Source organism: Lissotriton helveticus, chromosome 6 (genome assembly GCF_964261635.1).
Source record: "Lissotriton helveticus chromosome 6, aLisHel1.1, whole genome shotgun sequence".
In the NCBI taxonomy this organism is placed as follows: Eukaryota; Metazoa; Chordata; class Amphibia; order Caudata; family Salamandridae; genus Lissotriton; species Lissotriton helveticus.
In genome coordinates, this window is record NC_136067.1 from 965,298,534 (window position 1) to 965,326,440 (window position 27,907).

Sequence of the window (27,907 nt, forward strand, 5' to 3'; positions counted from 1 at the left end):
CGCTCAGTGTCAATGGTGGATGCAGCCAGAGAGAGCACGTCAAGCAGGGGTCTTGAAACTGTGGGGCGCGACCCCCAGGGGGACTGTGGAGCGATGCAAAGGGGTTGCGCCGTCACAGTCACCACTTCTTCCCAGGCCCAAGGGCTTCAGCCCCCCTCCTCCCTCGTCGTGTCTCTCAGCCCGGCTGCTGCTGCAGTGTAACTCGATCTGCTTTAGGCTCAGCTGGGCAGTGTCTGGAGTCATCTCCTGCACGTCCGAGTTTTTCACAGGTCTTTAAAGACCATTTGCATATTTACATGCCTTTGTAAACTGATTACAGAGGCTTAGTTTTTTCCTGGTTTCAGTACCCCCTGGGCCCTCACCTGGTCTGTTCCTTACATTTGTACTTTACAATTACTGCTGTAGTGTGAGAATGCATTTAATGAAAAGGAATATAAAGTAGGGTTGCCAAAAGAAAAATGCCTGCCTGTTTTGTTTAAAGAGCCTGCAAAGACCTCCTCTTGACACTAAATAGACTTTTAAATACAAAAGTATCTATGCATTAGTTATGTGACTTTTCTGTCTTTTTTCTCTTTGTCAGTCAGTGATCATTGAGGCAGCCCTAGAACACAATTAAAAGTGCTTTCCATTTATATTTTTTGTTCGAAGTATGCACAGATAAGTGCTTAAAATACAGCTTTAGGTGTATGCTTATTTTTGTACCGACTGGGCCATCAAAATTATCTGCTGGCAACCCTAACCATAGGACTGTAAGTTTGTTGCAGGATCAGCACATTATTTATTTCCTCCACCCTCGATCTCCGATTAATGCCGCAGTAGTTTAACTTAGATTTTAAACCCTACGCTGCCGTCAAGAACATGCTGAGTTACTTCAAGTGTATGGAAATGCACCCTGCATTCAGACAACTCGCTCCTCATTCTCGCCCTTCACTTTCACGCTCACCCTGCACTCACACTGATCACCATGCACTCACACCATTCACCCTGCACTGACAGCAATCACAATGCACTCACACTGATCACCACACATTCACACAATTCACCTGCTCACCCTGCACTCACAGGGATCACTCTGCACTCACAATGCACTTGCGCTGTTCACCCTATACCTCACCCTGCAGTCACACAAGTAAACTGCTCATCCTGCACTCATGTGACCTTTCACTCACCTGACCCCCTCACTGCTCAATAAGCAACTCACTCAAACAAGCCCATCAGTAATCATATATTCATTTGTCCCATTCTGAACTTGCATCCGCACCCAAATTCATACGCCACCTCACTTACCCTGCAGTCACTCCTCTTACCCGGTTGTATAACGTTACAACGCATACCTTTACAACGCATGCCTTTAAAACACATTTTTCACAACGCAACATCCTTTACAGCGCATTCCATTACAACGCATGCCATTACAACGAATTGTCTAAAACTACCTTTACAACACATTCCATTACAACACATACTACCTTTACAACGCATACCATTACAACACATGCCATTACATTGCATGTATGGTAAGTATTGGATAGTATAGGGGTAAAAATTACTATTCTAACTCCAGGGGGTGCAAAAGTAGGGTAAGTGTTGGATAGTGTAGGGCTAAAAATTACTATTCTAACTCCAGGGGGTGCAACAGTAGGGTAAGTTTTGGATAGTTTAAGGGTACTGTGTGTTGTAATGGTATGCGTTGTAATGACTGCGTTGTAATGACATGCGTTGTAATGGTATGCGTTGTAGTGTCATGGGATGTAATGGTTGCGTTGTAATGGCATGTGATGTAAGGGATGTTGCGATGTAATGACTGTGTTGTAATGGTAGTGCGTTGTAAAAGTTGCGTTGTAAAGGTTGTTTCCCGCAGAGGGTTAATGTGCCTGCTACAAAGAACGTGTACCATGCAGATCACAGAACTGAGTGTGAGTAAACTATGAGTAGCGCTATAAAAAAGATTAAATGTTTGTCAGAAAGGTGCTATAGAGAGATGAGTTGCATTGTTAAAGTGAGAGGTTGAATGAGGAGAGTTCAGATGTTGTAAAAAGGGGTGAAAGAAAATGGCCTGCAAAGTGAGAGAAGGATCCGGGGTTAGGAGAAGAGAGAGGGATGGAAGGGAGGGGGTGAGAGGAAAGCTGCATGGGTAAACTGCTTAACTCTGCACAAAACCGCCAGGTTTTTAAGGGACCCCTGCCTCTCCTGGCCAGGGCCAGGTGAACTTCTAATGTGGCAGCAGGTTTTCCTGCAGAGTGGAAGGCCCTTCTCAAAGGTTGACTAGAAATCTTTCTGATGTTAATTGCTGTATTTTGGTCATAAACGGGTACTGATTGGCTGAAATCTTTCCTCAGTGTTACTGTGTGTAAAAATGTCAAAATAATGAAGCAATGCTATCCCAATATACACGGCATTAGATAACATCACTTACATTTTCTTCCCACACAATTTAGTCACGCCTGTCGCATGATTTGGTCCTCACTTGCCTCATAATTCTAGTAGCCCTGCATACAGGTTTAGAAATTTTGTCAGGAGGGGGTCCTTGTGCCTCAAAATGTTGACGGGGGGGTCTCAGCATCCAAAAGTTTGAAGGCCTCTGACGTAGAGGCTAGTAACCAATTTATGCAGGACGTAGAGGAGAGTAAATACTCAAGTGCAGTGTTAGGCTGAGGAGCTTGTGGAAGGGCTGTGTTGTCATTTCTGCCGGTGGCCCTGATCTGGTAGTAAAGCAGTTTGTCTAATGGTGCAGCATCTTCTGGCAGTGTGAGAAAGGTGTTACTGGGGTAGATGTTAGCATTGGTGCGGATACCTAGGCCGGCTGCTCGGTGAGCAAGCCCTGCCCGCTGTCTGCAGCGGGGGGAATGCCGTATTGCTTGCGAGCTGCCTTGAGGGTGCAAACAGTGTTTGTGAACCAGAGTATTTGCGTAGACCGTCCTAGGCCTAGCGAACGTACTCCACCCTGTCTATTTCGCCCAGGGGATTTTATGTGGCAGAAATAGCACTGTTTGCAGTGGCCAAGGGGATGCCAGATCCGCCTTGACCGCAACATGCGACTGGAAAGGTGTTTGGTGAATCCAGAAATGGAGGAAACTAGCTTGGCCACATAGCGCGTAGAGTCAGAGATAGGGGGGCACCCATTCCTCCCTACACTAGGAGTAGCATTAGGACATCATAGGCAATACGGGGCTGCCGTCCCGCCCAGACCAATGTAATAATGTTGTTTCAGTTTTTTTTAATTGCGATGTGAGTGGGATAGGGATATTCATAAACAAGTACAGGAATTTGGGAAGCACAATAATTTGTGCAATGGCAATGCGCCCCGCCAGCGAGAGGGGACGTTTTTGCCACATTTGTATCCTGGTCTCCAGCCACTCCATGGCTGTACCGAAGTTGGATCTCCACAATTCGTCGAGATCCCTGGTCAGCCAGACGCCCAGGTATCTGGTGGGACCAACAGCCCAAATAAATGGATAGTCGGTGGGGAATGCTTGCTTGGTGTCTGTAAGTGGGAACAGGATGTACCTGCTCCAATTGTATTGTATTGTATTGTAATTATAGCGCTTACTACCCCTGATGAGGCATCGAAGCGTTTTTTCGGCGAGTAGCACGCTACTCTGAATCCATAGAGGACTAGTGTTGATTAGTATAGTGAAATATAAAAGTAATTAAAGTGGTGGATAGGTTAGTCAGTTATTTGGATTCTGAAGGATAGCCTAAGGATAGAAGAGGAAAAAAGGTTTGTATTTATATAGTTTTTTTTACCCACGATGGGGTATTGAAGGGCTTTTTTCTTTTTTGGGGGGAAGTAGCACGCTACTTCGGAAACCTATAAAGGATTAGTTATGAATTAGTATGGTGAAATATGAAAGTTTTTGATTGGTGGATATTAGGCAGTTATTTAGAGTGAGAAGGATAGTCGAGGGATAGGAGGGGGAGAAAGGTTTGCATTCATATCGCGTTTGTTACCCCTGAAGGGGTGTTGAAGCGCTTTTCTGGTGAGTATCACGCTACTCCGGAACCCATAAAGGATTAGAGTTGAAAATTAGTATAGTGAAATATGAAGTAATTTGAGTGGTGAATCTGTGATTCAGTTATTTGGATAGAGAAGGGTAGCGGCAGGATAGAAGAGGGGAAAAGGTTTGTATTTATATAGAACTTGCTACCCCTGATGGGGTTAGAAGGCCTTTTTTTGGCGAGTAGCAAGATACGCTGGAAGTCGTAAGGACTTGTGTTGAATTAGTATAGTGAAATATGAAAGTAATTTGAGTGGTGGATATGTTAGTCAGTTATTTGGATTGAGAAGGGTTGGGGAAGGGTAGAAAAGGGAAAAGGTTTGCATTTATATAGCACTTGTAACGCTGATGGGGTGTTGAAGCGCTTTATGGGCAAGTAGCACGCTACTCCGGAACCCATAAAGGATTAGTGTTGAAAATTAGTATAGTGAAGTATGAAAGTAGTTTGAGTGGTGGATGTGTTATTTAGTTGGATAGAGAAAGGTAGCGGAGAGATAGAAGAGGAAAAAAGGTTTGCATTCGTATAATGCTTGCTTATCTCTGATGAGGTGTTGAAGCACTTTTTTGGCGAGTAGCACGCTACTCTGGGACACATAAAGGATTAGTGGTGAATTAGTATAGTGGAATATGACATCTAAGAAGGGAACATGTTAGTCTGTTATTTTGATTGAAAAGGATAGTGGCGAGATAGGAGAGTGAAGGATTTTGATGTGTTTTTTTTGGAGGTCAAAGCAGTAGGAGGATGCTTTTGAATGAGTAAAAAGGGGTTGTGGAGAGGGAGAGTCAAGGGAAGAGTTTAGATAGGTTTGTTTTGGGGATCAGTATAGTAAAAGAGGTGTCAGATGATGCAAGGAGGGGAAGAGTAAGGGAGAGTCTAGAAATGTTTTTGGGGGGGATCATAGTAGTGGCATGGGGTTTGGGATAAATGAGAGAGTGGGTGTGGAGGATATATTGATAGATGTATAGGGTGAGAATTAGGGTAGTGCATTGGAAAGAGTAGTAGAAAGAAGTTTGAGATGAGTCAGAAAGTTGGTTTAGAAGATATATTGAGAGAAGTATAGGGTGAGAAATAGGGTAGTGCATTGGATATGCTGAATTAGAAGAAAGTGATAAATATATAGATCCGTAAGTACATTGAAAGTATATAGTTGAATAAAGGAGGTAGGTATATGTAGATTAAAGATATTTATAGAGGTATAGGATGAGAAATAGGGTAGTGCATTGGATATGCTTTTCAGGAGGAAAGTAACAAACACACAGATCCAAGTACATGGAAGGTACATAGAGGCACAATGGAAGAAGTACATGTAGACAAAGATGCAACAGATAAACTCCAGTTTTCAAGTGTTATTGTACTTTCATTTTTTTTAAAGTAACATAATTATTCTACATGTTTATATAAAGCAATACTCAAAGATAGGTACATATCTATAGTAAAAATAAATTATTATATTCAGAGGGATATGCTGTAAATTTCTGTTTGCGTATGGTGCATATGTGGGAAAGAGACAATCCTTGAGCAGTTTTCTGAAGATAAGGTGGCTGTTCATGAATCTTATGTTGGGGGGCAAAGAGTTCCATTGTTTGGCTGCTTGAACAGAGAAGGATGTGCCACCCATACTTTTTTCTTGTATCTTGGGATTTTGCTGCAAGGTGCCATTTTAGAGCGGAGGTTCCTTTGTTGGATGTGTTTGGTGATTTTACTCCTGATGAAGAGCGATCCCATTCCATGTATTGCATTGTGGGTGATACAAAGCAGCTTGAACGTGGATCTTCTGCCAACCGGTAACCAATGTGAGGCTTTCAAGGCAGGTGAGATGTGGTCTCGTGGTTTGATATGCAAGAGTAGTCTGGCAGCCGAGTTCTCAATCCGTTGTAGTCTTTTCATGGTTGTTAAAGGTGATCCATGGCAGGGGCTATTGGCGTAATTGAGTTTGGACAGCACAAGGGAGATGGTAGCTTGGACCTTGTGCGGAAATCTCACATGAGGGGAAATTAGTTGTAGCGTTTTTATAGTGACAAAGCTTGATCTTGCAAGTTTGTCCACTTGGGCATTCATCGATAGCTCGGAGTCCATGGTCATTCCAAGGTTTCTTACTTTCTTCGATACTTTAGGTGGTGATCCCAGTTCATCAGGCCATGCGGCAAGTGGGTTATAATGTTTCCAATCACCACACATGAGTATTTCCATTTTGGAAGCATTCAATTTGAGGTGGCTTCAAGTCATCCACTGATCCATGGCTCTGAGACAACTGAAAATTGGGGAGTTTCCAATGTCTTTGGGGCATTCCAGTTGAAGGAGTATTTGTGTGTCATCTGCATATTTATAGCACGTGAGGTGAAATTGATTGATCAGTACCGGTAATGACTTCATGTAGATGTTGAAAAGCATGGGCGAGATGATTGAGCCTTGAGGGAACCCTGCTTTTGTGGAGTATGGTTTGGCTGAGAAAGGTGGGGTATGGATGACATTAGTTCTGTTTTGAAGATAAGACGCAATCCAGTCTAGAGCAGTCCCCTCTATGCTGACTTCATGGAGTCTTTGTTTCAGAGTGTCATGGTCATACGTGTCACAGGCAGTCGAGAGGTCCAAGAGGTGAAGCACAGCAACCCCGTTGTGGTCTACTTTGTTCTTCAGGTCATCCCAGACGGGTGGATTCTGTGCCTCTTCCCGGACAAAAACCTGTTTGGAAGTCTGAAAGTATGTCATTCTCTTCAATAAATTGTGACATCTGGGCGAACGCTGCTCAGTCTATCAGTTTGCCCAGGAAAGATCAATTTGTAATGGGTCTGTAGTTGTCAGGGTTCAGCGGGTCCAAGTTTGTTTTCTTCAGTAAAGGGTGTATGTATGGCTTTTTTAGTTCTTCTGGAAATATTATGGTAGTTAAGGAATTGTTGATGATTCTTCTTACTGGAGTGGCAGCAGAGGTTGTTAAAAGAATTGTCTTGAAAATTTATGGTGGACATGGGTCATAAGGGCTGCCGGCATGCCTGCTTGCTTTGACCAGATCCATAAATTCATCGTGGGAGATGTGTTGGAAGGAATGGAGAGGATTGGTGAGAGTATTTTCGGATTGTTGTTTTGTCAAAGGGTTAGTGCTTGTGCTTTGGCTCTGTTTTAGGTATGAATCCAACGTGTTTGCTTTGTCAGTGTTATGATTTGCCAGTTTGTCTGTGAAATTCATTGAGTATTTTATAGAACTCTTTATTTGCACATTTAGCATTTTTAATTCTGTCTGAATAGTACCTTTTCTTAGCTTTTTTGATAGCTGACTTGTATAATCTGTCAATTTTCTGTAGGAGAAGTTTGTCTTGTTTGGCGTTTGCTTTGAGCCAGGTACGATGCAGCTTTCTAATTTGCTTTTTTATGTCTTTTATCTCACTGTTTCTCCAAGGTGCTTTTTTCTTTTGTTCTGTTGTGTGGTTTTGAGTGGTATCAGGATGTCAAAAGCTTCCTGTAGCCACTCATATAGTTTTTGAACATGATTTATTGTTTCCAGATTTGTACTGGATGTTAGTTGTGTTTCTAAGAGTTCCATATTGAGTTTGTTCCACGGTCGATAGGTGGATGGATGTAAGGTAGTTTTAGGGGAGTCACCTAGTGTTGTTTTATGTTGGAAAGCTAGCAAGTGGTGGTCTGACCATGTGACTGGAATTATAGTTTGTAAGGTTACTGGTTCGGTATTAGCAGAAATGACATCTAGGATATGTCCAGCGATGTGTGTGGGTTAGTGGACAATCTGATGGAGGTTTAGTGTGTCTAGGCCAGTGATTATTGATTTTGGATGAGTCATATTGGGTTTGTCAGACCAAATGTTGAGGTCACCCAGAACGCAGAGGTTGGAGTGTATTGTTATCAGGTTTGAAATTGATCTGGACCTTGGATAGGCATCCTAACCGGATAACCTCCCTAGTCATGGGGGCCAGGTTCTCTTGTGGCTCACAAATGTATATTGTGACGTCGTCTACATACATGGATGTGACCAGAGCACGGGACGTGAAGCCAATACCTCACTGAGTGTGGTGCTGTAGTGGGGGGGCGCTGCCAGGGGCTCCATTGTGATAGCAAATAACATGGGGGACAGGGTATAGCCCTGTCTGGTGCCTCTCGTGAGGGCTATAGGATCAGTCACCTGCCCATTGACCCTAATGTGCGCCATTGGGAGTGTATAGAGGAGCTGAAATTTCCAGACGGAGCTAGAAATGGAATGGCCACTCTTGAGCGTCCAAAACCTTGGTTGCATCCAGGAGGGCAGCCACAGCAGGCAAAGAGGGATTAATCTAGTGAAGGACCGAAAAAATTGTGAGCAAATTATGTGAGGTGGCGCGACCAAGGATGAACCCCGATTGGCAGGGCGGGCGATTAAGGGGATCAGCGGGAGAAGACGATTGGCCAAGAGTTTAACATAAATTTTATTGTCGGTATTAATTAAAGATAATGGACGATAAGAATCGCTGCTCTCAGGGGATTTATTTGGCTTTAACAAAAGAGAGATCATGGCTTCACGGAGAGATGGGCGGAGCCTCCCCTGTTCCAGGTACTCATCATACATCTCAGCCATGTGTGGGACGAGGAGGGGCGCCTACTCTATAGAATGCGGGGGTGAGCCCATCTGAGTACGGGGCCTTATCGCCCGGGAGAACTGAGATGACCTTTGAGATGTCTTCATGTGTGAATGGTTCATCCAGATACTCCCAGTGACTGATGCCGAGCCATAATAGCTCAATAGAGTCAAAATATTGATCAAGTGTGAGTAGAAGGTCAAGATCCTCTCGATAATATCTGAGGGGGAAGTAGTTCACCCAGCGGTCTCATCGCAGAGTGCCGTAATGTAGGAGGATGCATGTGGCTGCCTCAGAAGACTTGTTAGGGCGAGCTTCCCTGCCAAGGAACGCCACCTCCTTATCAGCTTCCTCTTGAAACTCCATGTGCTTGGCCCTAATGGAGGCCAGAGTGGCCGGGTCCGCGTCCTGGAAAAATGCTGGAGATCTAGAGTTTTGATGTCTTTTTCCAGGCGCTCAAGGATGTCCCTAATGGATTTCAACACCCCAGATTGCTTCGCAATACATTCTCCCCTTATTACTACCTTGAAGGCCTCCCAGAGAGTTGAGGGTGACTCAACGAAGCCGGTGTTGTGCTCGAAGTATTTAGTAATGGCACCCCGGATGTCTTCCCAGAACATGGCATCACGGAGTGAGTTGGGAGGGAAGCGCCATGCGAACATGCGATGAAGGGTAAGCGGAAAGCCCAGGCATAGTTGCATCGGGCGTGATCAGGCGGTGTGCGGACCAGGTGATCTACTGAAGTGGCCCATGAAGCGACATCTTGGGTGGTAAGCCACAGGTCAATGCGGGACCTTGTGCCACGCATGCCGGAAATGCAGGAGCCTTCACACATGCCTGGGTGTGCATGTCAACAGGCATCTAGCAGAGAGTTGTCCTATAGGATAGGATGGGGGCAGCAGTGGCCTGTGGGTGATGGGTGCGGTCCCCAGAGCGGTCCAGCATCGGCGAAGGTGCGATGTTAAAATCACTCCCCCAGGTCAGGGAATGGGACCGCAAAGAGGATATGATTTACCAAACCTGTCAAGCCTGGATCATCAGTATTTGGGCCGTAGAGCGCCGCAAGTAACAACGGCCTGTTGTAGAGGGAGCCGGTAAGGATGTCTATGAAGGAGTGAGTGCCTTGCCTAGGGAGTCCCCTCCTAAAGAGGATGGTGACACCTCTCCCGTTGATAGAGTAGAAGGCACTGTAGGATTCCCCCCAGTGACGAGAGTGCAGTCTGGAAGAGGCAGCTGGAAGGAGATGCTTCCCCTGAAGAAAGCAGACTTCCACCTTGTGCCTATTGAGATGTGCGGGCATGAGACGTGCTTTGCGATAGTCGTTCAGGCCCCTAATGTTCCAAGTCACGAAGGCAGTAAAAGTCATGGAGCAGTCATGGGGGAAATAGCGAAGCAATGCCAGTGGTCTAAAGTCGGACCAAGGAGAGGTAGTGCCCTGCAGTCTGAGCAGTCGATGTGCATGCACGAGGAAACATGCCATAGACAATACAAAAATCCCAAAGCAGCAGACTCCACAAAGATGATGTCTGATGTTACCCCCAAAATAACAAACCAAGACCCACCCACTCCAAACCCCCAATTAGGTAGAGTATCAAGTCCACCCCCACCCAGGAACTCAAAAACACCCTTCATGGTCTCCCCAACGTTAGGAACAAACAAACCAATAATGAGCTGTGTTCGGTATGGAAATCTCCTCCCACCCGTCCCTCCCACACCAACCCCCATTAGGTTGAGAAAAACAACCCTCCCTACACCCAATTGAAGAAATTCAACGAACAGGGGAGTTATCCTGTGGTGGCCTGGCTCCACCTAGCATTCACCCCCATCTAAGGACAGGGTGGCCAAGCCATGTTAAGGGTGGGACAAAATTAGAGCAAACGTTGTAAACTTGTGGACGTGCCCCTGCCCCAGGGCCATAGCACCATCTGCGTTATATGCAGCAAAGTCAGCATACAGTTCAGGCATCTTTGTGCTAGTCAACTAACGGTTCAAGCAGTACAAAGCAGCCCAGCAGGCATTGTCACTTATTCCCCCTCCATCAGCGTGCTCAGAATTGTTTGGTGCGTGACTCTGCTGCTGCTCCAATTTTCTGCCAAATGCCAGCGCGGCTTTAGGGTCCGTAAAGAACGGCATCTGTGCTCCCATCTTTATTCTCAACTTGGCGGGGTAGACCAGAGCATAGTGAACATTCTGCTTTTGAAATATTCGCTTGGCCTGGAGGAACTCATGGCAGGCGGCCTGTACTGCCAGTATGAAGTCCGAACAAAACACCAGCGTGTTCCTCTGGTGTCGCATCACGCCTCTTTCGCGTGCCGCGCGTAACACGGCGTCGTGGTAGTTCAGGAGCTTGGCAATTATTGCGCGGCCCCGCGCACGTGGAGTGTGGTAGCAAGCCTCAGTCAGGCCTACTAGTGCAAGGGATTCGTCGTTCTCTGCTTAGAGTCCTTAGACCAATAATAAGAAGTTGGCATAGAAACTGGAATAGAAAAGACAGAGTTTATTAAACCTCATGAGGTGGAACTACATTCACACAACACCCTTCGGTATAGTATGAGGTAGCACACTGACTAGAAGGAGCTTGGTCCTTTTATACCCACACAGGGGCTGAAATGAAGGCGGTACAAGGCACAGAGTGTTGGTTTCAAATACATATAAGGTCATACAGAGAGTGTGCTAGCAACAAGTGGGGAGGGCTGACAGTTAGCTAATTCTGGTGGATACATCTTGACAGTTACAATTGGAGACAGCTACATGCTCAACTGAGCATGTGCAAAACAGAAGAGGATAAATATATCTTGCCTCTAGGCAGATTTCAAGAGCAGTTAACAGGAAGGTAGGACAGAGCACATGGCAAACAAAATGGCTGACAGAAATACAAAATGGATTCCGTAAACGGACAAGATAGTCTCTACATCCAAGATGTCTTCTGCTTATGCTTAATCTAATCATTGCTAAATTAAGACAGACGACCCTTTCAGCATTTGCTAAAGACATTCCTCTGTCTGGGGTAATCTGGATCTGCATCCTGTACATTGATGTTCATCATCTCAGTAACTTCACTATTTAGCATTTGTTGTTCTTTTGTAATATTTCTTTTGGCAGGTGGACAAGCAGCGATGCACATGGAGCAAATCATGGGACCACATTGTATACAAGTACAGCATATAAATAGTATCACCAGTAGTATACATAGAATAGTCAGTAGCTTCCAGCCCCAAGTAACAAAAAGTGTCCATATCCAGTTTGAAAATGTCCATGTACCAGTCTCTGGGTGAATGTCTGCAGCAATCTTATGCAGCTTAGAGATTGCGTCATAAACTGAAGTTGAGTGGTCAGGTATAAAGACGCAGCAACTGCTACCAATGATGCGGTATGCACCACCTCGATCAGCCAAAATCACGTCGAGCACCATCCTATTTTGGAGTGCTACAATTCTTGCAATTTGCAGTTCTTCCATAATGTTCCCAAGTGCCATAGCTGTCTGATTGCTGACAGCTTCCACAACAGGAGTCAATCATCTGATCTTTCTGCTATTCAATGCAGCACCCACAAAGAAAAATAAACCCAAATTGAAATCGACATATTGTTGCAGAGCGGTGTCTGTCTGGTCAATCTCGTCAGTACTTGTTGTCCGTTTATATCTATTTTTAGAAATATCATTGTACAGTTTCAGGTCAAGATGATATGATGCAGGTGCCAAAACACAGGTGGTAACAAAAATGATATGTAGCATACCCCTGACCATCCAACAGGTAATTGGCAATATCCTTTATTACCACACACAAAGTAGGTGTTGTGCGACGATATAAAACTACTATTATTAACACCCTCAATGTTCAGCGTAGTTATACATTCACTTCGTCTTACGGGAATTCTCCCAGCACTGCCAATACATAAATCTGCTTTTGCTCTTGTTACAGAAATCACAAAGGGTCCAATGTTCTTCATATTCCTCACGTTTGTGAAGACATATTGTGTCGAAATATTGTCCGGTTGGTATTCATCCCATTCCCATTTAGCCCCTTTAGCTTGAGGATAACCATTTTCATCTTGGTAACATTCTTTATTTAATTGAAAAATGATTCCACCTACTGAAGGCTTTCCATAAGCAAACAAAAGGGCATACCAAGCTTGACATGAACCATTATGGGAAAACGGTTGAAGAATAAAAAGTGTTCCTCCTTTCTTCTGGTGTGCAGGTATCATCCCACATACCCAACAATTGGTAATATCTGTAGCATTATGGGTATGATGCAACATCTGAATGAATGTGTTATTCAGATAGGACTGTCGATGTTTCTGCCCATGATAAGGAAGAGTGTAGTAGTGATGATCCAGTGGAGCTGGAGTAGTTGCAACAAAAAGCTGTCGAGCAGGAACTGCTTTCTTAATGAACCAAGTGGTTATTGCCATAATCCACCAGGGCAACAACAAACCCTACAGCACAAATCATTTTCCTATTCATTTCAATGACAAATCGATGATCGATCTTTCTAAGAACCTGTCGAAAACAATTGTTGGAGCTCTTCTCCCTTGGGTAGCCGTTGATTTCTTCACCACGGGCCAAGACGGGTGTCACTACACTAATGCAGGGCTGCCCCCCCCCCTTGCCTCATTGGCTCTCCGTTTCACAAACCCAGGGCAGTAGCTCAACCAGTCTCGTTCAAAACTGCAGGTTCTTTCCTCGGTCTCAAATTGTATCGGGATGTTCCAGGAAACGTGTGGTCCGGGAAGACTTCCGTAGACTCGTCAGATGAGAATGCTTGACCCTTCTCAGTCCTCAGAATCTCTCGATGGTCGGTCAGCACGGCAGGTTCCACCAAGGCAGGTGATACGTGCTTGCAGTGCGTGGTATGAAGCCAGTTCTTTCTGTTCGTCACTCGAACCGCTGTCCTTGTAGCCAACAGCAACTGGTCCAGACCTCACCACCTTGGCTCCAAGCTGTTCGATCTGTAAAATGCTTTTATCATCACGTGATCACCGGGACGGAGGTCATGGGTCTCACCTGTAGATCTGTCAGGAAGAGTTTCTCAAACCTGTTGATGAATAGAGGTCAAACTGTCAGTTAATTGTGCCAAATAATAATTCAACAGAACACAAGGTACATCATGTATGGGGCGTGGCTTAGGAACTCCCCAAATGTTTATCGGTCTTCTAAATACTACCTCATACGGTGTAAGACCTGATCGTGAGTGTGGTACTGATCTTATGAATAACATTGCCAAAGGCAATGCATCTGGCCACTTTAGGGACGTGGAAGCCAGTATTTTGGCCAGCTTCAATTTTAAGGTAGAATTATACCTTTCCACCAATCCTGCTGATTGTGGGTGGAAGACTGTATGGAATTTCTGTTTGATCCCTAACCCTTTTAGGACATACTCAACGACTTGCCCAATAAAATGAGGTCCGTTGTCGCTCCACAAAATTTTACAAACACCATACCTAGGAAACAATTCCTTCAGAAGCACCTTTGCTGTGGTAAGAGCAGTATTATCCTTTGTAGGATATGCCTCTATCCATTTACTGAAGGCACATACCACCACTAGGACATATTTTAGATTATTGCAGCGTTCAAGTTGGATGTAATCCATCTGCAAAACTTCAAAAGGTGAGGTTGGTGTAGCAAACCCTCCTATAGGAGTTTGTGTCCCTTTTCCAAGATTGTACTGCCAACAGATCAAACAGGACTGTACCACTCTTTTAGCTGTGCTGGCAATTTCAGGATGCTCCCAGACTTTTGTAAGCAATTTAGTTATTGCTACAGCTCCAACATGTGCCAGCCCATGTGCCATTTGAACCATAGGTTGTAAATAGGCTGCAGGCAATTTCCATTTATTCATTTCTTTGTTACGCCAACAACCCTCATCGTCTAACATTCCTTCTTTGGACCACTGCTCAAGTTCTTACACAGAGGCAGATCTCTGTATATTCAATACTTCCTCTCTAGCATCATGCCAACGCTCAGCTTGTGATTTTACTACGTACATAGATGTACTGCTTCGCTGCATTGCAGTTTCACCAGCTACACGATCTGCAAAGGCATTTCCTTGTCCTATTTTGTCAGTGATCTTCTTGTGCGCTACACTTCATAATGGCAACTTTCTTCGGATATGTAAGTGCAGTGAAGAGATTATGTACTAATTCTCCGTGCATTATCTGCATCCCGTGGGATGTAAGAAAGCCTCTTTCCTTCCAGAGTAGGCCAAAATCATGAACCACTCCAAAAGCATAGCGGCTATCCGTGTAAATGTTCACACATAAGTCAGTACTAAGCTCACATGCTTGTGTCAAGGCTATTAGTTCAGCTGCTTGAGCCGACTTCTGCGGTATGCGAGCTGTTTCCACTACTGTTTCAAGTGTGGTGATTGCATATGCAGCTGAGGTTGTGCCATCCATTAACTTTAAACAGGACCCATCAACCCACAGTTCCCCATCAACATTTGGAAGGGGCGTATCTTGCAAATCAATGCGACCCTCTGTCTGTTCCTCAGTAAGGAATATACAATCATGAGGCTCCTTTGATTGAGACTGAGTCGCAGGATATCCCAACAAAGTGGCTGGGTTTAGTGTAGCACACCTCTTCAATGTAATATGAGGTGCTAACAGTGTCAATTTTGTATCCTGTCAAGCGAGCACTAGTTAAATGCTGAGTTTTAGTCTGATTCAAAAGGGCATCTACTGCATGGGGTAATAGCACCAACAGTTTGTGTGACAAAACTATCCCTTCACTCTGACGTATGGACACAGCTGTTGCTGCAACTGAATGAAAACATCCAGGCAACGCACGAGCAACAGGATCAAGAACTGCAGAAAAATATGCACAGGGACGCTGCTTGTCACCGTGTGTCTGTACTAAAACTGACAATGCACATCAATCTTTCTCGTGTACATAGAGTGTAAAGGCCTTCGTATTATCTGGTGTGCCTAACACGGGTGCAGAGCATAGAGCTTGTTTCAACTGGCGAAAAGCATTTTAACATTCATCTGTCCAAGGAAGAGGAATCGGAGTGTTCTTGGTTAAAAGTGCTAGCAATGGTTTAACAATGTGTGGAAAACCCAATATCCATTGCCTACAAAATGAAGTTAAACCAATAAATGCACGGACATCTTTCTGTGTGGAAGGTACTGGAGTGTCTAGAATTGCTTGAATGCGATCTAATGTCAGTGCACGGCCCTCCTTAGACAGAAGGTGTCCTAAATAGGTCACCTTCGGTCTACAATATTGCAATTTATTCTGTGATACTTTATGGTGATGTGTTGCAAGAAAAGAAAGTAAAGACAAAGTACATTTTTCACACTGCTCAGGTGTATCAGCTCCCAACAAGATGTCATCGACATATTGTATGAGAGCCACTCCTTCGGGCAAAATAAAGGAATCGAGTTGTCTTTTTAAGGCTTGATTGTAGATACTCGGACTCTCAGTGTACCCTTGAGGAACTCTACAAAATCTGTATGATCTGATATTTAAAGTGAAAACGAACAAATATCGGCTATCAGGATGAATAGGAATCGAGAAGAAAGCGTTCTTCAAATCCACTACTGAAAATGTAGTTGCTGTTGGAGGGACCAGGGTAAGCAATATCGTTATGTCAGATACTACAGGGTACTGTGGTACTACAATCTTGTTGACTTCTCTCAAATCGATGATAAATCTATAAATCTTAGTGTCAGTATCTTTTTTCAAAATCGGAAGAATCAGACTATTGCAGACATTATAAGGAACTTCTTCTACCACTCCCACCTTAATCAAATCTTGTACAATCGTGTAAGTGCTTCTTCTCCTTCTCGAGAAATTTTATACTGAGGCAATCTCTGCAGTATAGCACCCTCCTTGACACTAATATGTACTGGTGGAATAATCATTTGTCCTACATCGGTGTCTGAAGTAGCCCACAAAGTACTAGGGAGTGAAGCTAGTGCAATATCCTCTTTAACAATACAGGATCTCTCAATCATGGGGTGGTTGTCATTTGAAATAACCCGTACTCCTTCCGGAGAACGTCGTATCGTGGCCCTGAAATATTTGAGCATGTCAAGACCCACAATATTGTCTGGTGTATTTGGGGAAAGCAAAAACGGACATGGAGCAGTAAACTTATCAACATGAAGTGCAAGTGGCTGTGATATGGGCTAAGGGTGGATGTTCCATCGAAACCTATCGATGTAATAGTTAAGCCAGACAGAGGAGCCCTTGGAATCAAGTGTTTAGACAAGGCGCTACGAGTAGCTCCTGTATCAACCAGAAACTGATCAGTAGAACCCAAAACATGTGCTGTAACATAGGGACCCTTCTGATCTACTGGAACTTCAACTGATTCCTTACCCCATCCTAGGCAATCCTATACATAAGCAGAATCTTGCAAATTAGACGGCTCATAGTCGGACATTTGATATTGATTTCGTCTGTCAAACGTATTAGCCCCCTCTTGTCCACGTGTATTAGCATCAAACCTAGCACGATCATTTGTACTTTCTCAAGGCCCTGAATATCCTGAACGATTTCTCATTTGTCCCCGACCACGTGAACCCTGCTGAGCACGTAGCACTGGACAATTAGAAATCCAATGTCCGAATTGTCTACAATACGCACACTGATCAACAGACAAATCTACACGAGGATAGGAGGAAAAGACAAACCATAAGATCCACGTCCACCTCTATTATTACCTCTAGAAGGTGGGCCATAAGCTTGAGCCATCATAACCTTTGTTTTGAACTCTTTAGATTTTTTATCCTCCTTACTTTTCGCTACTAATTCTTGTCGTTCATAATACTGAGCCATAGTTAGGACAGAAACCGGAGAGGAGGTAGTCCATGAACTTTCACTCGCCTTTAGGCGACTAGCTATTTCTGGCAAAAGGTTTGTGACATATTTATCGACAAACAGATGCCTACCCGTGTCATCTGTCAATGACTGGCCACTAAAATCGTGGAATGCTTCTTCAAAGCGTGTGAAGAAGTCTGAAACGTATTCATCTATCTTTTGCTTACAAGACGCTAACATAGTCCAATCTATCTTTTTAGGGGGAATAATTGTCTTTAATTTAACCAAGATAGCTGCTGGAAGATCTAAAATTAGCTGACACGGGTTTTGTGCAGGTTCTCTATCTAATTGTTCTATATCTGGCCACAATGCCCCAAATACCACACGATCATCAACTTTACGCACAGTTCTCCACATATCAGGCGGTAATATTAATCCAAAAAACAAATCAATGTCAGACAAAGTCATAGTACAAGAGCTAATGGCACCCTCAATTTCTTCATAAAAAGCTGTCGGATTCTTTCGCGGATCAGGCAATGCATTTTTAAGAGCCATGACATCTGCTCTATTCCAAGGAGTGTAAACCCAATTATAAATAAAATACCCTTTCGCGTCAATAGAAGTCTTATCATCACTTGTGCCGGTTCCTTTAGGAGGAACATATAAAGGTGCGGCTTCCCGCATAGGTTTCACATTTACAACATTCTTATCTGTTTCGAGCGTCGGAGCTCGTGCCATGTTGATTCGAGATGTTTGTGCAGCTGCGTCTGCTGCCTTTTTCTCCTCCCGCAAACAGGCTGCTTCATCACGTAGTTTAACCAAGCGTGTGATCGTGTCAGCCACCTGGGAGAAGACAAAAGAACCTTCACGTAATTGCTTACAATCAGCTGCTATATCATCTGGCTCTACTTCCACCGAATATTTCCTAAATCGCTCAGAACCTCTGCAGCAAATATCTCGGTGAAATATTTTTGTTCCCTTTCCAACCAATTCTGAATAGTATCTAAGATTTCAAAAGCAGGATTAGTACTACGATTGGCTTTACGCGCCGCAGATCTAATCTGAGAGGAACATTCGGTATTTAACATTGAGCGAGTGTCTTGGGCTTTATCTTGCTCCGTAGGAGAGTCCTCATCTGACTCATCAGGAGCAGAGGGAACAGTATACAGGTGGACAACGATCTAATAAAAGAGAATCATCTTGGGGTTTATTAAGAATAGGATAAAGAGGCCTACGAATAGCATATTGGCCATTTACCTGTAACTGACGCTCCCTATCTTCCCTTTCTTTAATTTCTTTAATCTCTTTATTTTTCATTTCTAATGCTTTCGCATGTACACTTTTACGCTGTTCTTTTTCAATCAAGCCCGGTTCACGTTTCATTCGCTCACGCACTTCTTTCTCCAACTTTCGCACACAGTCAAACATGTCTTGCCTAGCCTTTCTCTTGAACATCCGTTGCTCCACATACTGAATCTTTCGCAAATCAAATGACCCACGCATAGGCCAAAGCAACTCAGGATACTTGCGGGTGTATTTATTCCACAATGTGCTGTACATTATGGACGAAATACCATATTTAATATACATGTTCCTATTAGGCATCCCCTCCGGAGGGGCGGTTTCGCTTCATCGATTCTCAAATTGGTACCTCTACAAAAGCAACACATCTTACGAAGTGTGCTGGAAACAGGCATGCCAAAAATAGTGCAAAATATGCAGTATTATAATCAAAAGTAGCGCTTAAAGTACTCTTCGTACGTTGCGCCGTTCAAATATTCTTAGAAGTAGAGAAAAATCTCATTACCTGCCTATATGTATTGCAACACATATATATACATATTAATAGGACAAGTTCAATATTTGGCCAATTCCATATACAAATGCCACAGTAAGCGTTTCTAAACTATCTGGCAGATGCATCAAAAATCGGTCTTCCTAGTCCTTATTAGCGAAAAATAAGGAATCGCTAAGAAGGACATGCAAACCGCGATGCATCAATAAATTAGCTAAATATTACCGAATCGGTAAAAATCGGTAAAACATTGCGAGATGGCTGCGAGAAACCGTTTTCGCAAATACCGAATTAGCAAATACCGAATTAGCAAATACCGAATCGGTATCTGCGAAATCGGTATTAGGGAAATCGGCAAAAACACGCGGCGCATCGGAAGCAGGCTGATGACGTCACAACCGGGAAGTAGCTCAGCCCATGCTTCACTCGGTGCCCTGAGGAGTTCAGAGGAGGAGGCAGAGCACAGGAGCAGAGGAGCAATACATAGTCAGCAGTGACCAGGACCTGCACAGCAGTGCATCATGGAGAAAGAAGCACCCAAGGGAAAGGACAAAACCAGGAAGAGAAAACGAAAGTTCTCTGCCAAGGAACTTGAGATTCTGATAGAGGGTGTCAGCAGCAGGCATGAAAGACTGTTTGGCAGACTGTCCCTGAAGGTGCCAGAGGAGGGGAAGCTCAGGATGTGGCTGCGCATCAAGGACAGTGTGAATGCTGTGGGAGTCACCCACTGCAGCATCGAGGACCTTAAAAAACGGTGGTACGACCTCCGCAAAAGGGCTAAGGAGAGGATCGCGGAAAGGGTGAAGGATGCGGCTGGCACAGGTGGTGGGTCCTCCAATGTGACACCGAACACAGCCCTCGAGGACCTTGTGGAGTTGACCATCGAACCGGAAGCTGTTGTGGGGGTCACCCAACTGGACACCTCTGGTGCTGCGGAAGGCGGACAAGGTAAGATGCAAGCCAGTGCAGATATGCAGCGTCTTGTCAACCCCTGCCCATTTCCCCAAGCCAAACACAGTGCACAAGTAGCCGTGCCTAAAGCACAATCCCTCAACAGAGTGTTGCTTCATGGGAGTTGTAGTCATAACATGAAAGGGTTCCTGTCTGACCCCTGAGGTGCATGACATGAAAACAGCAGCCAAGGGCCAAAAGTCAGTTCCCATATGTCCTTTATGTAGATGACTAAAGCAAAAAATTACAATATCCACAAATTCATAACAATGCTCTGTTTCACACACAGATGCCTCCCCCATGGAATCAGATGACAGCGGCCGCCTAGTCATCTGTGAGACCCCAGTGGTGACCGATGCGGAGAACCCGCTGGAACATGGAGGCAGTCCTTCCCCTTCACCACCACCGCAAACATCACCACCACCACCAGCACCGCAGACAAGAACACCACCACCACCACCGCGGCCAAGAACACCAACACCACCTCCACCACCACCACCGCGGACAGCAACACCAACACCACCTCCACCTCCACAAGTCCTGCCAACCACACATAGCCGCAGGGCAAATGTCCCCTCCCTGCAGGAGATGGAGACGGAGCTGATGCCAGCAGCCACTAATGTACAGCAGCAGGCTGTCGTCACCCCAACCGCACGAACAGCAGCACGTCTGCGAGCTAGACAGCGGGCCGGATCCCTGGGTAGGGCTGCAGCGACAACAGTAGATCCTGCAGATGTGTATGGAGTCGTGGAGAGCCGGATGCTGCGTGTTCAGCGCCTGCAGGCAAAACACATGGGTGCAATGAAAATTAGCATGACAAGGATGTCCAACCGATTTTCATTAATGACTGACGCTGTACAAGAGCTGACCACAGCCGTTGCAGAGGGCAACAATGACATTAAGGTATGCCTACAGGAACTAACACGCGCTGTTGTTGCAGGCCAACGGAGTGAGCGCCGGAGACATGAGCAGTACTCGCTCAGTACCAATGCCACAATTAAGGCCATCAAGAAGCTGTGCAACAGCACAGCTGTAGTAGCCCGCCGATCGGTGTCCCTGCAGGAGGACATGGGACATTATTGTGGGGATGTGGCAAAGACCCTCGAGAGAGTGACCACTGCAGTGGAGCACCTGCAGGCTGGAACTGCCAGTATCAGCAGTGCGGGAGGGGATGAGGTGAGTGAGGCAGCCTCAAGTGTGAGCAGCGTCACCAGCCACTGTGAGTGATCAAGGAGATGTTGAGGAGTCACGGGACAGGAGGCTGGGTGTCCGTGGCAAACGTAAATAGCCATGATGCAATGGCTCCCTGGCCATGGTGAGGTAACCATGGGCCAACTGTAGTGCCACATGCAGCACCTGTGTTGTCAATGTACATTTTCTCTTTTGTTTTATTTTACGCTGCGTCATGTTTCGGTTACATTAATCAGCACCAGTCAGGTGTTAATGGGCATTAAACCCTTGCAATGCATATCATCTTGTCATGGCTCTTTCTTACCTGTCTCAGAAGTGATGCCGTGTGATGTATGTCCGCCTTCTTTGCCCTTCTGCTGTGTTGGGCACATGTGCCTGTCGGTGTTGGGGGGGGTTGCTGTGCACGTAGCTCAACCTCACTGTACACCTCTATGGGTATCCCCCTTCTTGTTGCGATGTTATGCAGGAAGGCACAGACAGCTATGATCTGGCAGCAGGTCACTGGGTCGTACTGCAAGGCACCTCCTGTCTTGTGCAATATTCTGAAGCGACTCTTGAGGATGCCGAATGTGCGCTCTACAACATTCCTTGTGCTGATGTGTGCTCTGTTGTAGCGCTGCTCTTGTGGTGTTGCTGGGTTGAGGTAGGGAGTGAGTAGATACTCACGCAAGGCGTAAGCGCTGTCACCTGCAGGATGGGGAGAGAATGGTTAGCGGCATGAATGCTATGGTACATGTGGGGATGGATTAAATGGTGTCGCATCAATACGTGCCTAGTAGGTGTCCAACTCCAAAATCACCGTTGATCAGGCGCCTGTGGATGCCACTGTGACGGAAGATGTATGCGTCGTGTGTGCTCCCTGGATATTGGGCTACAAGGTCCGTAATGATGTGCTTGGCATTGCACACAACCTGCACATTAATGGAATGGTATGACTTCCGGTTGCGGTAGATGTATTCGGTGGCTGAGGGAGGACAGATGTGGACATGGGTGCAGTCGACACACCCTATCACATGGGGGAATTGGGCCACCTGGTAGAACTCATGCTTGGTGCGGTTCAACTGTTGGGGGGTCGTGGGGAAGGTGATGTGGCGATGTATCGATGCTAGCATGGCGTCCAGGAACCTGTGGAAGAAGCGTGATAGTGCGCTTTGCGAAACGCCTACGGCTTTTGCTATTACCCCCTGGAAGCTTCCAGACGCCAGCAGGTGCAGGCTGCATAGGACCTGGACATGGGCTGGTATTGCGTGGGTCCTAAGGGTCTGGTGCTGGAGTTGTGGTTCCAGATCTGCTATTAGACGCATTATCATGGCAGGGCTGAGTCTGTACTTATCGTACACCTGCTCCTCTGTTTGCCCGAGCAATGTGATGCGCACCTTGAAGACCCTATCCTGGATCATCCTCCTTCGCTGGGCCAGGGCATTGATTCTCCTCCTCCGAGTGAGCACGTAGGGGGCAGCCATTTTGGTTGACTAACAGGGTTGCCAGGGTCATTTTTAAAGGGTTACTGATTGTCAGCACCTGTCAGTAATTTTTTTTTTTCTTCATTTGTATAACTTTACCTCCAGTTTGAGATTCCCCTTATTTTGCTCATGCTAAATAGCGATTTTTGAAGTTTTCGGTATTTGCGATTTTTTATGCATTCCGTTGCGATTCTTTAATAGCGATTTGGTATTTCCGGGGCCTGCTTTGGTTTTCATTATTTCCGATTGGCTGGATAGCGATTCGGTAATTTACCGAGGGGATTTTTTAGCGATTCTTTAATATTTACCGATTTGTATTGATGCATTGCATTTAGGGGTTTTGCGGTCGGTATCGGCCTGTTTTACCGATTCGCTATTTTACCGGGAGGTATTTTGCTTGATGCATCTGCCTGTATCTTACCAATCCAAGGCGTCAAATTTACAGCAAGTGCCGCGAAACGGCTCTTACCAATCAAATGGTGTCCAGGTTCCTACTGCCAAGTTCTCAAATCGACCAAGCGGTCACTGCACGGCGAATCAACAGAAGAGATCTCAGTCGAGGACCGGCGCCACCTGGATGGTCAGATCAGAAAGAAAGGGAAAACGCCGTGGATGCCAAGACTCAGGTCTCCTCCGGCAGTGATCACGTCCAAAGCGGGATTCCAATCCTTCGTCTCGACCAATCCTTCGGGCATCCGAGTCGCCGATGAGCCCCACGTTGGAAGCGCCAATTTGTGGTAGCAAGCCTCAGCCAGGCCTACTAGTGCAAGGGATTCGTCCTTCTCTGCTTAGAGTCCTTAGACCAATAATAAGAAGTTGGCATAGAAACTGGAATCGAAAAGACAGAGTTTATTAAACCTCATGAGGTGGAACTACATTCACACAACACCCTTCGGTATAGTATGAGGTAGCACACTGACTAGAAGGAGCCTGGTCCTTTTATACCCACACAGGGGCTGAAATGAAGGCAGTACAAGGCATAGAGTGTTGGTTTCAAATACATATAAGGTCATACAGAGAGTGTGCTAGCAACAAGTGGGAAGGGCTGACAGTTAGCTAATTCTGGTGGACACATCTTGACAGTTACAAATTGGAGACAGCTACATGCTCAACTGAGCATGTGCAAAGCAGAAGAGGATAAATATATCTTGTCACTAGGCAGATTTCAAGAGCAGCTAACAGGAAGGTAGGACAGAGCACATGGCAAACAAAATGGTGGACAGAAATACAAAATGGATTCCGTAAACCAACAAGATATTCTCTAAATACAAGATGTCTTCTGCTAATGCTTAACCTAATCATTGCTAAATTACGACAGGAGGATGCCACGGCTCTAATGATCTATGCACCCTCTCGACAATAAAGATCGGCGAGAGCACATCGCCAAAAAGGTCGCGCAGTAATGTTTTGACAAAATCTTCCATCTTCTTGATGTTGGAGGACTCAGGTACACCTGCATCTCCCAGCAGGCGCCCTCCAGCCATAGTTTGCCACCGCCCCAGATCAGTGTTAAATTCAGGCACTGTCATGGCTATGGGCTTCAGCTCTAGGGGCACAGGCAAATGCTCGCGCAAACTTTGTGGCAAAATGCATAACCCACACTCCTATGGCGCGTTATTGGTGGTTCTTTCATCAAAAATGGAATCAGTAATACTGAATGCCAGGAAACTGTTTTCTTGTCCTTTGTTGAATGTTTATTACTATTCTTTGATGGATGCTAATATGCTCATGCTATGTTTATTCGCTATGTTTCATACCATCTAGTAAGTACACATTGCATGTTATGGTTTGTAACCTTAGTAGGCACAGTTCTTCTCAGGCATGTCATTTTGTTCTTTTTTGAGCCCTGTATTCTTTATTGCTGTCTTTTGAGCCCTGTATTCTTTATTATTGCCGGTAGCTCCGTGGCCACGCCCCCTTTGTGTCATCACGCTCCTACGAGCGTTCTGGAACTACGGCGATCTGTAAGGGCGGTTCCCTCCTATAAAAGAGAACTGCACCCACAAATAAATGCTCACTATTCCTCCGCTGCACCTGGAGGATGAATCAGCTGTGGCGGTCTTCTTCCTGCCGATTCCGTCAGCAGCAGAAACCTCGGAACACAGCTCAAGATCAGCTGCGGTCATCATCGGCGATGTCACGGGTAGTTTAGGCAGCTTTCACCTGAATCAGGGTACGAGTATCGTGGCATCACGAAGCTTATGTTCATTTTTGCTACCATGTATTGGCATTTTGCTGAGACTATTCTGAGACATTTAAAGACAGTTAATCCTTACTGCTCATGGAAACATTTCTGTTTTAACGAACTAAACGGATAATTTTTGGAACACTTTTTGCTAAAGAAAAGAACTTCAAAAGACATTCATATCCAAGATATGGTTGTACAAAGTTGCGTGGCAGGTCCAGCAAACAAGCATTGTATAAGACAAGTGTGGAAAGGTTTGCGGTGGGTCTAATCCAAGACCCTTTTGATTATAGTGAAGTTATTGAACTATGAATAGTGTGACTTGTGTGTTTTATTCTAGCTATACTCCTTACGCGCCTCAGGATTTACAGTAGGGATACAAAGGTGAATATGTTAAAACATACAGTATTTAGTGAAAGTATCTCAATCCTTAGATCTCCTTGTGTTAACGTATTGTACATTTCTTATTTCAGATCTCCCTCCCTGCTGTTCCTTTCCCAACACCCTTTCCCCTCACCTGGCCACTCTTATACTCTGTGTCGTAACGACAAATCAGAGTTAAAGCTGCCTGGAGGTGGGCTCTTCTATCATCGCACAAGCTCCGAGGAACCACATCCTGACAGGCACCTTACCTAGATAGAACCTGGCGAACAGGAAGCACCAGTGGGCAATGCGGTGGTCCAGTAGCGACAATAGGAAGAAATCAGGCAGGCCTCAGTCACTTGCACTAACAGCTTCTGTCCTCCGACCCGCAAACACGCCTCCCCGTGCGAGTCAGGCAGACATGCCTCAGGGGCCCAGAACAATAGGCCAGACATGTCTTTCCTTTTTAAAAGGGGAGAGGGGAGGGTCACAGAGTCCTCACTCCACTGCAGGGCTAATCTCCCCGCAGTCAGTGCATGCATAGGATTACTCACTCCTGTCCAGGGGCAGAACACACCACCGCGGCAACTGCACAACTCCGCTCCAGCCCACTCCTTCCGCCAGCACTCGAAGACCCTCGGCCAAGCCTCAGGATTCGAGCTGCGAGGGCAGCCGCATAGCGAGGATGTGCTGGAGCGGGGATACAAGGAGGGCGCAGCGCCCCTGTTGCAGGGCCCAGAGGGCTCAGAAAGGGGCCACCACCGACTGCCAGGAGGTAGGCACACATGCCACAGTCATGCGTCACCCCGGGCACCACGGTACGGCACCTGTACCCCCACTCTGCCAGAAGCCGCCTCCTGCCACATCCGCCCCACTTACTAGATGATTTTGTCAGGAATACCACCCCTGCACAGTGGCGCATTCCTGCTCCGCAGCAGTCGGAGTCACTGGCACAGTCCAGGCAGAGTCTGCTCAGGGGGCGCAAGAAGCAATGCAGCCGCTCCGCCGCAAGGCCCACCACTCAGCTACACACAGGCCCTATCCACGCACGAGGGGCCTGTTCTCGCTTCCAGTGTGCAGTGGCCGATAATAAATAAATCTATTCACTGCCCAGGGTGCAGACATCACAGATCTCCGTGTGGGGGCCATCAGAGCACCCCAGGTCCGTAGGATTATGGTGGATAATTGGCTTGGCCGGCAGAGCCCACTCACAGGCCGGCCATCTTGCAGCCAGCTAAGCCAAGCCCCCCCTTGGGGTGATACTTGATCCAGGCTCCTATTGTCATGGTTGCCCATCTATGGCGGTGTCAGGATTGCATGAATCAAGGGATTCATGTTCAGCCCCATAGAAAACCCACCCCTGTCCGGTGCTGCCAGCACGACCGGTATGTGTATGTAGAGGTGTTACACTCATGTATGCTAAGTATATTTAGGTTAAGTGTTTGTAAAATGTAACTGCAGAAAATGTATCACTAAATGATTGTGTCTTGAAATACATTTGTTTCTTACGTTTATTTATGTGCACTTTCGTTTTTGTATAACGCGCTTGTATTTGTGTTGGTAATGCGTATTGTGACGATATCAGGAAATGCATGTGACTCTGGGAGCAAGGACGAGTCACTCACAGGGCGTATCGGTGATCAGAGGTAGCTCGTCTGGTCCTGAACGCTGCAGGAGCAACAATGACTTTTGCCCATGCAGCATTAAGTTAGACATCCGTCCGCGTGGCGGCGATATTGGGTGTGGCAAGTCTATTTAAGGCCCCACCCAGTTCTAGAAGATGCTTAGTCTTCCGGTTTTCTCATCAGCGTTGGTATCTAGGGACACTCTATACCGAATTCTTACCTGACAGCTGATCCAACGAACTTCTTCAGCAATCCAGTACTGCGATGTCCTTTAGAAGTCAAACCTGAAGAGAAGAACGACAAGGAAAGAGCTAAGTGCCATTCTTCATTTTTGGCACCCACCGCAAGAAAGAAATTACTATTGCAAGCAATAATGTTTATGAACATAGACACATTTTTGGACAATCTGTTTTTTGGTAGTTTATAGAAGCGTCAAAGGACATCGCATTAATCAATGACACTCCTTAATGAAAACCAAGTATAATCAGTTTGTTTTGGAACATTTGTGTTTAATAGTGATATCAAGACTTGAAAGAAGTTTTGTTCTTCCTACTTCTTATACTTGCTGAAAAAAGGTCAAGGGTAGTAAGTATTATAAACCAAAGCGATATAAAGGACTGATATTATCAGTGTGCTTGCTAATGTTATCATGTGAATAGGCCTTAAAGTTTGCTCTTTCTTGTTATAGACTATTCTACACAAGAAGAGCCTAATGAAGAAAAACTACGCCATACCAAAAGAGTGCAGACCTTCAACCACCACATCTGGACGCTGAGTCAATCATCTTTAGATCGCAGGTAGGAACAGTTAAGAATACATTATGAGAGAGTAGTTTGTTTTAGGGAAGAATTAATGCTAATTAAAGTAGGAGAAAAATACTGAACACTAGTTCTTGTTGCCTTGCAGGTCGACAACAATGAATCCTCCAGCGTCCAGTATCCAGCCCTCCTCCCTGGACCCTATCATATATCCTTAGTGAATAGTTCCATACACATGTTATCAGGTAGGG

At 45.6% G+C, this 27,907-nt stretch overlaps 1 long non-coding RNA gene across 3 annotated transcripts in view; it reads right to left on the reverse strand.

Moving 5' to 3' along the window:
* LOC144763224 (uncharacterized) overlaps positions 1–27,907 on the reverse strand; it is a 497,352-nt gene that overhangs the window by 177,947 nt on the left and 291,498 nt on the right. For all 3 annotated transcript variants that reach the window (XR_013596192.1, XR_013596194.1, XR_013596193.1), the window contains one exon: positions 27,119–27,182. This is a non-coding gene — a long non-coding RNA (uncharacterized LOC144763224). The remainder of the gene's footprint in view (positions 1–27,118; positions 27,183–27,907) is intronic.